The sequence below is a fragment of the Colobus angolensis genome, unplaced genomic scaffold (assembly GCF_000951035.1).
Source record: "Colobus angolensis palliatus isolate OR3802 unplaced genomic scaffold, Cang.pa_1.0 Scaffold59, whole genome shotgun sequence".
In the NCBI taxonomy this organism is placed as follows: Eukaryota; Metazoa; Chordata; class Mammalia; order Primates; family Cercopithecidae; genus Colobus; species Colobus angolensis.
The window spans coordinates 2,226,701-2,240,687 of record NW_012119487.1 but is presented as its reverse complement, the minus strand read 5'-3'; the positions used below and the strand labels follow the sequence as shown (position 1 = coordinate 2,240,687).

Sequence of the window (13,987 nt, the reverse complement as noted above, 5' to 3'; positions counted from 1 at the left end):
TAGTAGTGATGGCTTGGTTTGTAGTTTGTCATTTCATCTTTCTTGGTCTTGATTAATCCTGAAATCCTTAAAATGGCTGGCATGGTTATAACTTTATTGTGGTAACCTTGGAGATGTAAGCCCTCTTGTGATCAAAAACAGAAGAAAAAATACATTGTTCAAACTGATGCCAGGCCTGCCTTCATTCCCTCCCTTAATTACTTTTTTTCTCATTCAGCTCAGATCATCCTGCACTTGAAAAATGAAGTTTTACCATCATCAAAACTATCATTATTTAACAACAAGTGAAGATCAACAGAAAAATTCAAGTAGCTTTGCAAATACTAGTTGATTCTCAGTGAAGTCACGTCACTATTTTCATGCCTGAATCCATACCCTTCCTTGTGATTTATGTTTAATTACAGAAGCCTATTGCCTTGCAGCAATTTTGTTGTTATAATACTGATAATTAGTTACTCCTTCTTCTTATAACTCAGTAATACCTGTGGTCGTTTGGTTCCTCTATCCTGACAAAGTTCACTGGAAATTGCCCTCAGATTTTATAAACTGGGGGATTTCTTAATTAGATGAAAGTTCACTATTAAAGATAGAATATTATATAAGATGGAGGAAGGGTAATTAATACACATGAGATATAGAAATACTTTGTTAGCCCTCCTATAGATTGCCTATTGTAGTCTTTCTGTGCATTTCAGTACTCTGTATTAGAAAATTATAACTTCAGCACTTTTGATAGCAAAAATTGGCATCTTTCAATTCTGTATGGTATGTGGGTGTCCTGTAAATGATAGTACGTGTACAGACTGAGAAGGCAGGACTATAATATAAAGCAATTGAAATCTCTTATTGCCGGTATACTCTAAAACAGGCTTGATGCCTTGTCAGCATCATTGCCCACATTGACTCTGTAATCTGTATATACACTATGATTAGAAAACATGCAAGAAATTGTTTTTCCATGTCAAGAACAAATGCCAATAGAAGATGTCCCCTTAATTGTATTGTCAGAGTATTACTATGTCAAAGATGACTGTTCTGTCAACCCAATTTTGTGTTTTCACATGGAAATGTGATTGGACTCCATTTTTCTGTGAGTTGAGAGTAAGAGCATAAGTCAGTTTGAAAGCATTTACAAATTTGTTTTAGAATGTAGTGTAGGGCTTATATTTGTGCAGGAAATTGCCACAAAGCAGTGGAAAGACACTGGATTCTAAGGGCTGAAAGGTGCTCTACTTCTTGTTTTTTCCATGTTGTAGACAAATGACATCATGCCTTAGATTGATGTAGAGTTTAGGTCCTCTTTAATACTTTGATGTTAGTCTTATTCTGACTTTTTTTTCTGGAAACCAAGTAGAATTAGGGATGAGAACACAAATGCATTTATTCTGGCTCCTGTTTTATTCCATGAAGCTTATTGGAACAAATCAGTAGGAATTGAAAAGAAAGGATGACCAACCCAGTTACAGGGGATAAATGTAAGCTTGTGAAAGTAAGCACCATACCATGTTTCTGTCTCCCCAGCACCCAGCACAGTGCTGTGTACCTTGGCAGATGCTAGATAAATGTGTGTTGAATGAATGTGCCTATGAAGCCACAAAGATGCCACATGTTAGTATATCAGTGAGAGCTGACTCCATAGTGCTCCCTGGAGAAGCAACATGAGCCTTTTGCTTTTGCCTGGATATAGTGGTGCTCTTCTACTGTAATTGGGTGTGGAAAAACTCTGGCTTTATGGTATTCCATTAGGTTCTTTTCATTTAAAGTAGTCTTAAAATCAAAGCATCAAATATTTTAAAGCCACAAAGTAGATTACATAATTAGCAGAGATTTTAGTCAGTAAAATGTTAGAAATCAAACTATAAGAAAATTCAAGCTGTTTATTTTGTGTCTTGGGTATCTGTCATTATTTTAAATTCCACGCTCCCTTATTCACTTTGGTAAGTGCCTTTGATGTTTGTTTTGAGATGTATAGTGGGAGATGAGTAAATGTAAATGTCATGTGCCCTGTTCCCTAGCTTCTCAATTCCTCATAACCATTTTTACCAGTGTTGGCAAAGTTTAGTCCTTTGTGTTAATATCAGAAATGTATTTGTAGCCCCTCCATAGTGAACAGTGAAATAAACTATTTCATAGAAAACAAAAATTAAGCACTTTGGCTTATTCAGTATGTGTTACCTGTTGCCTTAACTTCAAAGCATAGCTTATTTATTTAATAATAACATCTGGATAATCACCCCTGATTTAATGTATCCTATTTTCCCAATAAAGTGCAATGGAGGAAAAATAAGAAAAAGAAAAGGCATTTTTTCACCAAAACTTATGCCTGATACTGACGAAATCTAAGAGGAATTTCTCAGTGATTTTTAACTCAGTACAGCAATGTCTTTATCTCAGTCAATAGTGTGTAAGAGAGGAAGGCATGTAAGTGTCTGTAAACTTACATGCCCCAATCAGAAAACCTGGTCCTGTCCCTCAGCTGCCTGGTGCTTTAGGCAACCAGAGTAATGTTCATTCTCTCTAGCCTCCCTCCACCCACACACTAAACTGTGTCTTTTTATTTTTGTTTTTGAGACAGGATCTTGTTCTGTCTCCCAGTTTGAAGTGCAGTGGCGCGATCACAACTCACTGCAGCCTTGAACTCCTGGGCTCAAGCCATCCTCCCACCTCAGTTCTCCCAAGTGGCTGGGACTACAGGCATGCACCACCATGCCCAGCTAAGTTTTTAATTTTTTTTATAGACAGGGTCTCACTATGTTACCCAGGCTGGTCTCAAATTCCTAGACTACTGCCATCCTGCCTCAGTATCCCAAAATGCTACGATTACAGGTATGAGCCACCATACCAGGCCTTTATTGTCTTAATACTACAAAAAGGCATGGGAGGGGAGATGACATTGGAGGCACATTGTACCCTGAGATAGTCTCCACAAATAAAGTGCTGTAGTCAGAAATGGAGATGGGAAGCAGCCTGGTAAGTGCACTCTGAGAATGATGGTGTTTAATACAATCCACCATTGAACAGATGAGAGAACCAGGCAAGAAGATCAGATACTACCTGAATCCAACAGAATCGTACTTAGTGTGCCCATCACACACTAAAAACTGCCGAGGAGCCGTGACTATCGGCCTGCTTTTCAGTTGTCAGTATAAGAAGGGATTCTGACTAGTAAGCAAAGACTGAGCAGTCAGTGGTGGTGCACTTACCCTATTTATTGAGTAACTGGGCAAGATCTCATCTGAGGATGTCTAAAAAGATGCATGTGGACCTGTGAGTAACATTGTAAAAACACAGAAAAAAGAACATCCTCCTGATCATTCCCAGCAACATACTCTGTCTTCCTTAAAAAGCTCCATCTCTTCTCTCCACTTTCCCCCAGCCCCCTGCCAAATTCCACTATATATGTATACATACACACATCTATACATCCATACATTTTTTTTTCTTTTTTCTTTTTTTTTTTTTTTTTAGAGGCAAGGTCTCGCTCCAGCATGTAAGCTGGAGTGCAGTGGCACAATCGTAGCCCACTGCAGCCTTGAACTCCCAAGTGATCCTCCTGCCTCAGCCTCCCGAGTAGATGGGATGACAGGCATGAGCCAATGCAACCAGCCCTCATTGCTTTACATTTTTGATAATTGTCCTCCTTCTGACATATACTTTCCTGTGGCAGAATTTAGAGAGGCAGAATAGTATGTGAATAGTATAGTAGAAATAACATGGGTGCTGAAATCATGGGCTCTGGGTTTTTGTTTGGTTGGTTGGTTGTTTTTAGAGATGGGTTCCCACTATGTTGCCCAGGCTGGTCTTGAACTCCTGGGCTCAAGTGGTCCTCCCACTTTGGCCTCCCAAAGTGCTGGGATTATAGGAGTAAAGTACCATGCCTGGCTACTTGGGAAGTTTTTGTCTTGTTTTTGAGACAGGATCTCACTCTGTCACCCAAGTTCGAGTACAGTGGCACAATCATAGCTCATTGCAGCCTTGAACTCCTGGGCTCAAGCACTCCTCCTGTCTCTGTCTCACTTGTAGCTAGGATTACAGGTGCATGCCACCACGCCTGGCTCCACTCCATATCTTTACTCCTCTTTATAGTAATAGTCCTTGAAAGATTTCAGTATACTTGCTATTTCCAGTTTTTTTGTTTATTCTCCTAAACAGTTCAGTCAAGATTTTGCCTCCACATTCCACCAGACTTACTCTTGGGAAGGTAACCAGTGACCTCTTCATTGCTAGATTCAGTGGTCCATTGTCAGCCCTGATCTCTGTGCTGCAGCAGCATTTGATGCAGTTGATTACTCTTCTCCTTCATACGTGCTTCCAGGGCTTTGTTTCTTCTTGTCCTCATGGTTGTTCCTCCTGTTCTCCTCAGCTCTTAATATTGGAGCGTCCAGGATTCAGCTTTTGGTCCAGTCTTTACACACATTCCCTTAGAAAGCTTACCTAATTGTGTCATTCGAAATCACATCTTTGTGCTGACAAATCTCAAGTTGTTGTCTCCCACTTGACTTCCCTTGAATTTGGAGTCATCCAGTACTCCTTTTGATGTCTTCATTACTTCAAGTTTAGCATGTCCCAAACACATTCCAGTCTCCTTTCATAGAACTCCTCCACATGCATTCTGCCCCATCTCAGTTGATGGTAACTGAATCTTTCCAGTTACTTAGACCAAAAACTGTGGAGTCATACTGACTTCATAATTTCTCTCTCAACTCACCTCTAATTCATCAGGAAATCCTCTGGTGCTACCTTTAAAATATCTTTAGAATCTGACCAGTTCGCACTGCCTACATCATGACCACCTGGTCCTTTCCTACCATCATCTCTCACCTGGAATACTGCAGTAGCTTTCTAACTGGTCTCAGGCTTCTACTGTTCCCCTTCTCCCCAGAGTCTGTTCTCAACAGAATGGTGAAAATAATTCTTTCAAAATGTAACCAGATTATGCCATTGCTTTGCTCAGAACTCTTCAATGGCTTCCCATCTTCCTCGGAGTGAAAGCCAAAATTCTTTCAGTGGCCTACAGGGTCTCATGATGCATCCCCAAGTCACCTTGCTGACCTCTGCCCTTGTCTTTGCCTTCTTTGCTGTGCTGCAGCCACACCAGCCTCTTTGCTGTTCCTCAGACAAACCAGCTCCAGGCCTTGGACTTGCTGTTTCTCCTGCCAGAAAAGCCCTTCCTCCTCAACCACTGCATGAACAGTTCTCTTGAATGACTTTCTCAAAATCTCCCGGAGTATACCATCCAATCCCTTTACCCTCTGTTTTTCCGGAACATTCTAACATTCCAGAATTTTCTCTGATACATCCCAAACCACTCACTACAACAGCAAGTGTCATAGTGAGTGCTCAAATAATTATTGAATGTATTAATTATCCTGAAGATGCAAAGGAAGATGGTAGTTTTGAAAATGATGTACTACAAGAACTAAATTGATTTTGAGCACTTCAGCATCTGCAACAGGATGAAACTGATGCTATTGTAATTCCGAAAGTCATAAAGAGAGAAAAGGCAAGAAAAAAAGTACAATTAAATGTGTTATGTAGACAATTAGGTCAGCCATAAGGGGAGCAAGTTAAAATAATTTGCCAGGAAACAAATTGCAACACAAACATTAAGCCCTTCACTGAAGCAGTGAGGAGTAGAATTGATTGAAGAAAATCAGTGATGCAGAAGAGAGGTTCAAGAAGCTGCCACGGAACATAGAGGAAAAAGATCAAAACTGTAAATGGACAGTGTGATGTTAGATCTAGGAGACCAAAAAAAGACTACTAAGAATCTACATAGTGTGCCTGTGGAAGAAATCCAAAAAGAGTGGAACAGAAAAATCATCAAAAAACATTATTCTTTGATGTATTCTTTGATGAAAACTTAAGCTTTTATAAAGTCCTTCGGGAGAAAACAAAATTGTCAAAAGACACAGTAAGCTACATTGTAGTAGAGTATATGAATTATAAGATTCAAGGGCTAAATTCTATAAGCATTGACACCTGAAAAATGTGTTACCTACAAGGAAGCAAAAATTAAGCTTACCTCTGTCTTTTCTGCCACTGAATTATAGTATACTAAAACAGCATCTGTAGGTTTTTGAGAGGATACAGCTGTGACTCAAGAATTTTTATACCAAATCAGTTGTCACTTAAGAATGAAAACCATTGAGGATTCTATGGACCATTGGAAAAATTTTTAAAAAGAACACAAACCAGGCTGGGCTCAGTGGCTCATACCTGTAATTCCAACACTTTGGGAGGCTGAAGCAGGAGGATCACTTGAGCCCAGGAGTTTGAGACCAGCCTGGACAACACAGTGAGACTATGCCTCTACAAAAATTTAAAAAATTAGCCAAGCATGGTGGCACATGCCTGGAGTCCCAGCGACTCAGGAGGCTGAGGTGGGAGAATCATTTGCGCTCTGGAAGTCAAGGCTGCATTGAGCCATGATGGCACCATTGCATTCCAGCCTGGGTGACAGAGCAATACCCTGTCTTAAAAAAAAAAAAAAATGAAAACCACAAACACAATATTCTTAAAATATGAGAGTTCAGAAAACATGACGTCCTTGTCTCTTTTCTTGATAAAAACATTACTGGAAAATTTACGTTATACAGGCAGCTAAGAGAGAAATCAAAATTGAGAGTTCGAAAACAGACAATTCTTCTACTTGAAACCCTTTGATGAAGTCTCATTGCACTTACAGTGAAAACTGAACTGCTTACCTTCCTTGATCTCATCAGTTACTGCCAGGGTAGCATTCTGTTTTACGTCACAGGACACTCAAAATAACTCAAGGAGAATTTAATAAAGGTAAATTTATAAAGGTGGTAGGGCTTAAAGAAACTACAAAGGATAGTACAGCTTGAAGGGTTGAGGGAAGGCAGAGGTTACCAACACCTGGAAGGACAAAGTCACATGGAGAGGGCTACCTTGACTTTTGGCCAAGGGATGCAGCCAGCCTAAGGTGATCTTACAGGGAGGACACCAGGGGAATAAATAACCTGGCCTAGTTGTTTTATTCCCTGTGATGTGGTGCTAGGACTCCCCTATTTTATATATGTATGGTTTTGTTTTTTTTTTTTTTTGAGACAAAGTTTTACTCTATCACCCCGACTGGAGTGCAGTGGTGCAATCTCAGCTCACTGCTAACTCCGCCTCCCAGTTCAAGCAATTCTCCCGCCTCCGCTTCCTGAGTAGCTGGGATTACAGGCACGCGCCACACACTAGGCTAATTTTTGTATTTTTAGTAGAGATGGGGTTTCACCATATCGACTGGCCAGGCCAGTCTCGTACTCTGGACCTCAAGTGATCCCACCTCAGCCTCCCAAAGTGCTGGGATTACAGGCATGAGCCACCACGCCCGGCCAGACTCCCCTATTTTTGAACCCGATTAAAAAAGAAATGGCAAGGAATCCTAGCGGTGTAAGCCACACTGGTCACCATCCTGAAAGGAGGATAGAAAGTGCATCTGATGCCCAGATTCCATTCCCCAGCTATTGTGGATGTTAACATTGGCTGCCAGTGGCTTACAGTTTCCCCCTTCTCTGGAGAACTGCTGTCTGCCAATGGGAGCCACTTCACCTCTGAATTAAGTCCCATCCCTGGGAGTACCTTGGAGCCAATGGTAGACTGATATTGGGATCCAAAAGGCTGAACCCGTTATCTGAAGGTGGGACAACTCGATGTTGTGATATATGCTTGAGATGCCACACACGCCCTTGAATCTGGCCAAGGCTAGACTTTACCTGAGACCATTTTTGCTCGGCCTTTTCCCTTCATTGTCTTTCATCTCTTTGTCTCTTAGAGAGCTGAGCACTCCTTCAATAAATCACATGCATCTGAATCCTTGTAGCCAACTGTTTCTAAAGAGCCCAACTGAAGAGGGTTAGTACCAGTATTGGTCCCAGAAAACAGGTTCTAAGGATGGGATTCTGGAATTAGATCACCCACTGAAGAGAAAGCAATAAGGATCACATCACTGGTGGTAGGTGGAGTAAGTACTGATATCAGTAGTCTCTGACATGCAGTAGCAGTGCCATGCATTGCTAAAATGTTCACCTCTGATGAAGTGAGAGGGATACAAGTAGAGGGGAATGTGAAAGTCATGCCGTCTCTAGCATTTGAGAGGAACAGGAGATACGGTCATTTTAAGGATTTTGAAATGGAGCAGCTCCTGCTAAACTCCATTCTTAGCTTGGAAAAAAGAAAATGACAGATGTGACAGATGCAGGGCAATCAATTGTGAATTTAAAGCAAAATATGAGAATCAGAGATTCTCTGATTCTCTAATTGAAAGTATTTAAAGAGACCTTTATTTCCTGAAGCTAAAGAGCAGAGAGAGTTGAAGACCAGGCCCAGAATTAATTTTAAGGTGGCAGAATTTCAAAGAACGATGAATTTTCAGCCTCAGCAAGTTTCCTATGCCAAAGTCAGGATCTTGTTAGGGAAGGAACAGGGCCTAGAGACTTGGGATGGGATATCTGGGTAGATGCCCCTGAGGGTCTTTTCTTTTCTTTTATTTTATTTTTTGAGACAGGATTTCACTCTGTTGCCCAGGCTGGAATGCAGTGGCACGATCACAGCTTACTGTAGCCTCAACATCCTGGGCTCAAGCAATCCTCCTGCCTCACCGTCCTGAGTAGTTAGGTTTACAGGCACATGCACCATGCCTGGCTAATTGTTTTGTTTTTCATTGGGGTGAGGTCTCACTGTGTTGCTTAGGCTGATCTCAAACTCCTGGGCTCAAACAGTCCTCCTGCCTCGGCTTCCCAAAGTGCTGAGATTACAGACGTGAGTCACTGCACTCAGCCCACTTGAGGATCTTGAATGCTCAGATTCCACAGAACTCCCTGGGCCTGCAGAAGTGGCCCAGTCCCCCTTGTTGAAAAAAAAAAAAACCATTTCCCCCTTCACTCTTGCTTGTTTGAAAGCTATTCAGTAGCCTCTAAACAAGGCAAGTAACTTCCAGGAGGATGCTGGCCCATCTCAGGATCTGCTCCCTCCTACCTGCCTGGCCACCAGACCCATAACTCCTCTGGAATCAAGGCTCAAGAGAGAGGTTTAATGATTTGCCCAGCACTTACACAGGTGATGTGTGACAGAGGCGAGGCTGTAATCCAAAGTGGAACTAGTGTTGAGATTCTTTACAGCAAGCTGCATGCACTAAGGCAGTTTTCCTTTCTAAATAAATCTCTCAGACTCTCACTGAGTCAATAGAGATGGGAAACCAGTGATGATCACTATCTCCCTATAAACAAGTATCATACACTCAGATTATTAAGTTACTACCCTGTCCATTTTTTTTTTCATTAACCTTTCCCATATGCAAGGCTGGCTACATAATTTCCAGGACCCAGTGCAAAATTAAAATGTGGGGCACATTTTTAAAAGCACAGAGAACTTTTCCTGTGGCAACAGTCATGCTGAGAGGAGCATGGCTCTCTCCTCTCCACCATGGTGTGTGCTCACCCACTGATATCGCTGTACTCTGAAAAGGGGGAGTCATCTGACAAAAATGTCACTTTGCCTGCTGTATTCAAGGCTCCTATTCAACCAGATATTGTGAACTTTGTTCACACCAACTTGCACAAAAACAACAGACAGCTGTATGCTGTCAGTGAATTAGCAGGTCATCAGACCAGTGCTGAGTCTTTGGGTACTGACAGAGCTATGGCTCAAATTCCCAGAGTTCAAGGTGGTGGGACTCACCTTTCTGGCCAGGGTGCTTCTGGAAACATGTGTTACGGAGGCCGAATGTTTGCACCAACCAAAACCTGATGCCATTAGCATCAGAGAGTGAACACAACCCAAAAACGATATGCCATCTGTTCTATCCTGGCTGCCTCAGCCTTACTAGCACTGGTCATATCTAAAGGTCATCGTATTGAGGAAGTTCCTGAACTTCCTTTGGTAGTCGAAGATAAAGTTGGAGGGTACAAGCAGATCAAGGAGGCCGTTTGGCTTCTTAAGAAACTTAAAGCCTGGAATGATATCAAAAAGGACTATGCCTCTCAGCAAATGAGAGTTGGCAAGGGCAAAATGAGAAACCATCACCATATCCAGCACAGAGGCACCTGCATCATCCATAATGAGGATAATGGTATCATCAAAGCCTTCAGAAACATCCCTGGAATTACTCTACTTAATGTAAGCAAACTGAACATTTTGAAACTTGCTCCTGGTGGGCATGTGGGACATTTCTGCATTTGGACCGGAAGTGCTTTCCGGAAGTTAGATGAATTGTATGGCATTTGCCGTAAAGCTGCTTCCCCCAAGAGTAACTACAATCTTCCCATCCACAAGATGATCAATACAGATCTTAGCAAAATCTTAAAAAGCCCAGAGATCCAGAGAGCCCTTCGAGCACCACGCAAGGAGATTCATCGCAGAATCCTAAAGAAGAACCCACTGAAAAATGTGAGAATCATGTTGAAGCTAAACCCACACGCAAAGACCATGCGTCGGAACACCGTTCTTCACCAGGCCAAGAATCACAAGCTCTGGGTGGATCAGGCAGCAGCGGCAGCTGCTGCACTAGAAGCCAAATCGGATGAGAAGTAGGTTGCAGGCAAGAAGCCTGTGGTAGGTAAGAAAGAAAAGAAGCCTGCTGTTGATGTTAAAAAGCAGAAGAAACCTCTGGTGGGAAAAAAGGCAGCAGCTACCAAGAAACTAACCCCTGAAAAAAAGCCAGCAGAAAAGAAGCCTACTACAGAGGAAAAGAAGTCTGCTGCATAAACTCTTAAATTTGATTATTCCATAAAGATCAAATCATTTTGGACAGCTTCTTTTGAGTAAAGACCTGATCAAAGAGGCAGTGAGAAAAAAAGAGCACAGAGAAAATGATGTAGAAGTACCAATATATGACTTTTTCCTTTAAAAATATTTTTATTACAAAGCATAAGAGGGTCAACATCAGTAATTACTGCAGAAATCAAAATGAAAATCACAATGAAATACTACCTCAGGTCAGGCATGGTGGCTCATGCCTATAATCCCAGCACTTTGGGAGGCGGAGGTGGGTGGATCACTTGAGGTCAGGAGACGGAGACCAGCTTGGCCAACATGGTGAAACCCCATCTGTACTAAAAATACAAAATTAGCCAGATGTAGGGGTGCATGCCTGTAGTCCCAGCTACTCATGAGGCTGAGGCAGCAGAATCTCTTGAACCTGGGAGGCAGAGGTTGCAGTGAGCCGAGATCACGCCACTGCACTCCAGCCTGGGCGACAAAGTAGGACTGTCTCAAAAAAAAAAAGAAATGCCACCTCACACTTATTAGAATGGATATTATTTAAAAAAAATAAAAAAACATAAGTATTGGTGAGGATGTGGGAAAATTGAAACCCTTGTGCACTGTTGTTGGGAAGGTAAATTGTTATAGACTTTAGGGAAAATAGTGTGCCAGTTCCTCAAAAAACTAAAAATAGAAGTACCATATGATCCTGCAATTCCACTTCTGGGTATATACCCAAAATAATTGAAAGCAGGGGTTCAAACAGATACTAGTATACTCATGTTCATGACAGCACCATTCACAATAGCCAAGGAGTAGAAGCAACCCAGTGTGCACTAACAGATGAATGGATAACAAAATGTGGAATGTACATACAATGGAATATTATGCAGCTTTAAATAAAGGAGGGGAATTCTGACACTTCTAAAAGACGGATGAATTTTGAGGACATTATATAAAGTAGAATAAGCCAGTCAGTCACAAAAGGACAAATATTTTACGATTCCACTTCTATGAGGTATCTAGAGTAGTTAAAGTAGAATGGTGGTTGGCAGGGGCTGGAGAGAGGAGAGAATAAGGAGTTAGTATTTAATAGATACAGATGGACAGGTGCGGTGGCTCATGCCTGTAATCCCAGCACTTTGGGAAGCCGAGGCAGGCAGATCATGAGGTCAGGAGATCGAGACCATCCTGGCAAACACGGTGAAACCCCATCTCTACTAAGAATACAAAAAATTAGCCAGACATGGTGGCAGGCTCCTGTAGTCCCAGCTACTCAGGAGGCTGAGGCAGGAGAATGGCATGAACCCAGGGGGCAGAGCTTGCAGTGAGCGGAGATCGCGTCACTGCACTCCAGCCTGGGTGACAGAGCAAGACTCCGTCTCTCTCTCTCTCTCTCTATATATATATATATATACACATACACACACACACACATATATGTATATGTATATAATAGGTACAGAATTTCAGTTTTGCTAGATAAAAAATTCTGGAATTGGATCGTGGTGATCATTGCACAACAATGTGAATGTGCTTAATGTCACCAAACTGTACACTTAAAAATGGTTAAGATAGTAAATTTTATGTTATATGTATTTTGCCACATTTAAAAATAATGTTTTCTAAGTGTAATAGAAGTATTCTACATTTTAAAGTTTAAATTTAATTATTAGAATGAATTTTACCATTCATCTTATTTTATGCAATGCCAGTTTTAAACAGAAATTACAAGAGCTTTTATCTTATATGTGGAATCACTAAAATTTCACAGTTTGCATTTTACAGCTCATAAATATAAATTGTTTCATTCTTATTAGAACAAGGATGATAATACTACATAAAACTGTTTTTTTTTAAATTTCTTGATATGTTCACATTCTACCAACACTCTCTACCTTTGGATCACTGATGATTAAGAAAGAACTTATTCCTGGCTGGGTGCAGTGTCTCCCACCTGTAATCCCAGCACTTTGAGAGGTCAAGGCGGGTAGATCACCTGAGGTCAGGAGTTTGAGACCAGCCTGGCCAATATGACAAAACCCTGTCTCTACTAAAAATACAAAAATTAGCTGGTCCTGGTGGCGCACGCCTGTACTCCCAGCTACTCGTGAGGCTGAGGCAGGAGAATCACTTGAACCTGGGAGGCAGAGGTTGCAGCGAGCCAAGATCATACCACTGTACTCCAGCCTGGTCAACAGAGAGAGACTCTGTCTAAAAAAAAAAAAAAAAAGAAATAACTTATTCCTTATAATATGGCAACTATGGATGGACCTATTTCCCCTTTCCTTCTATGTCAACATTTTTAACATAAGTGATTGTGTCATACAGGAAATAATGCAAGTAAAAGCGTATATGATAGAGGCTGGACTCAGTGGCTCATGTCTGTAACCCCAGCACTTTTGGAGGCCAAGGTAGGTGGATCACCTGAGGCCAGGAGTTCGAGACCAGCCTGGCCAAAATGGCAAAACCCCATCTCTACTAAAAAATACAAAAATTAGCTGGATATGGTGGCACATGCCTGTAATCGCTTAAACTCGAGAGGCAGAGGTTGCAGTGATCCAAGATCATGCCACTGCACTCAAGCCTGGGTGACAGAGTAAGACTCCGTCTTAAAAAAATAAAAAACTGTATATGATAGGGTTCCTAGGTCATTCTTATTTCTCTGAATACCATTACCTTCTTTCTGCATTGGAAACAAGTTCTGGTTCTAATGGAAAGGATGGCCTCTTGGTGCTATCAGCACTTCTGCTGTTGTAGATGTGTTGGTCTGGGCACATGTTGATACATGTGGAGCACATGCCAGTATGAACATCTGCTGATATGAGGTATGTAGACATGAGCACAGAATTCTGGTGGACCCACATACATAGGAGTTGGGCAAGACTCAAAGCAAGCACAAGCAAGTAGACACACTTCTTGTGTGTCATGGAAGTGGGGTAGCAATCATGAATGTTATGTGCAAATGAATTGCAAGGCACGAGGGAAACAAGCATGCCCGTATCTCCTCTGCTCACATGCGTGCTCCATTGTCCCATTGGACTTCACTCACAGGACACAAGTTCAAAGATAAAATATTAAGAATTTCAAGATGACAGAGCTTAAAACCACCAAGTGCAGTGCCCTTCTGAGAGTGGCCCGCTGGGACTGCGCTTGTCATATGCCCATGAAGTCAGCCCTGCTTCTGGCTACTCTCTCGGAGCATTTTCACATTCTCGACATTGTCTTAAAAGGTGGGGCCTGTACTGAGTGTCAGTTTAGCAAGGTTGCG

General features: G+C 41.7%; 1 protein-coding gene and 1 pseudogene across 1 annotated transcript in view; both read left to right on the top strand.

Annotated features, from left to right (window-relative positions):
• Positions 1–844, top strand: part of VAMP4 (vesicle-associated membrane protein 4) — a 41,582-nt gene extending 40,738 nt beyond the window's left edge. The window contains exon 9 of the transcript XR_001004071.1: positions 218–844. The gene's annotated coding sequence lies outside the window, so the exon portion shown is untranslated. The remainder of the gene's footprint in view (positions 1–217) is intronic.
• Positions 845–9,412: 8,568 nt separating this feature from the next.
• Positions 9,413–10,804, top strand: LOC105526342 (annotated as a pseudogene).
• The last annotated feature ends 3,183 nt before the right edge of the window (positions 10,805–13,987 follow it).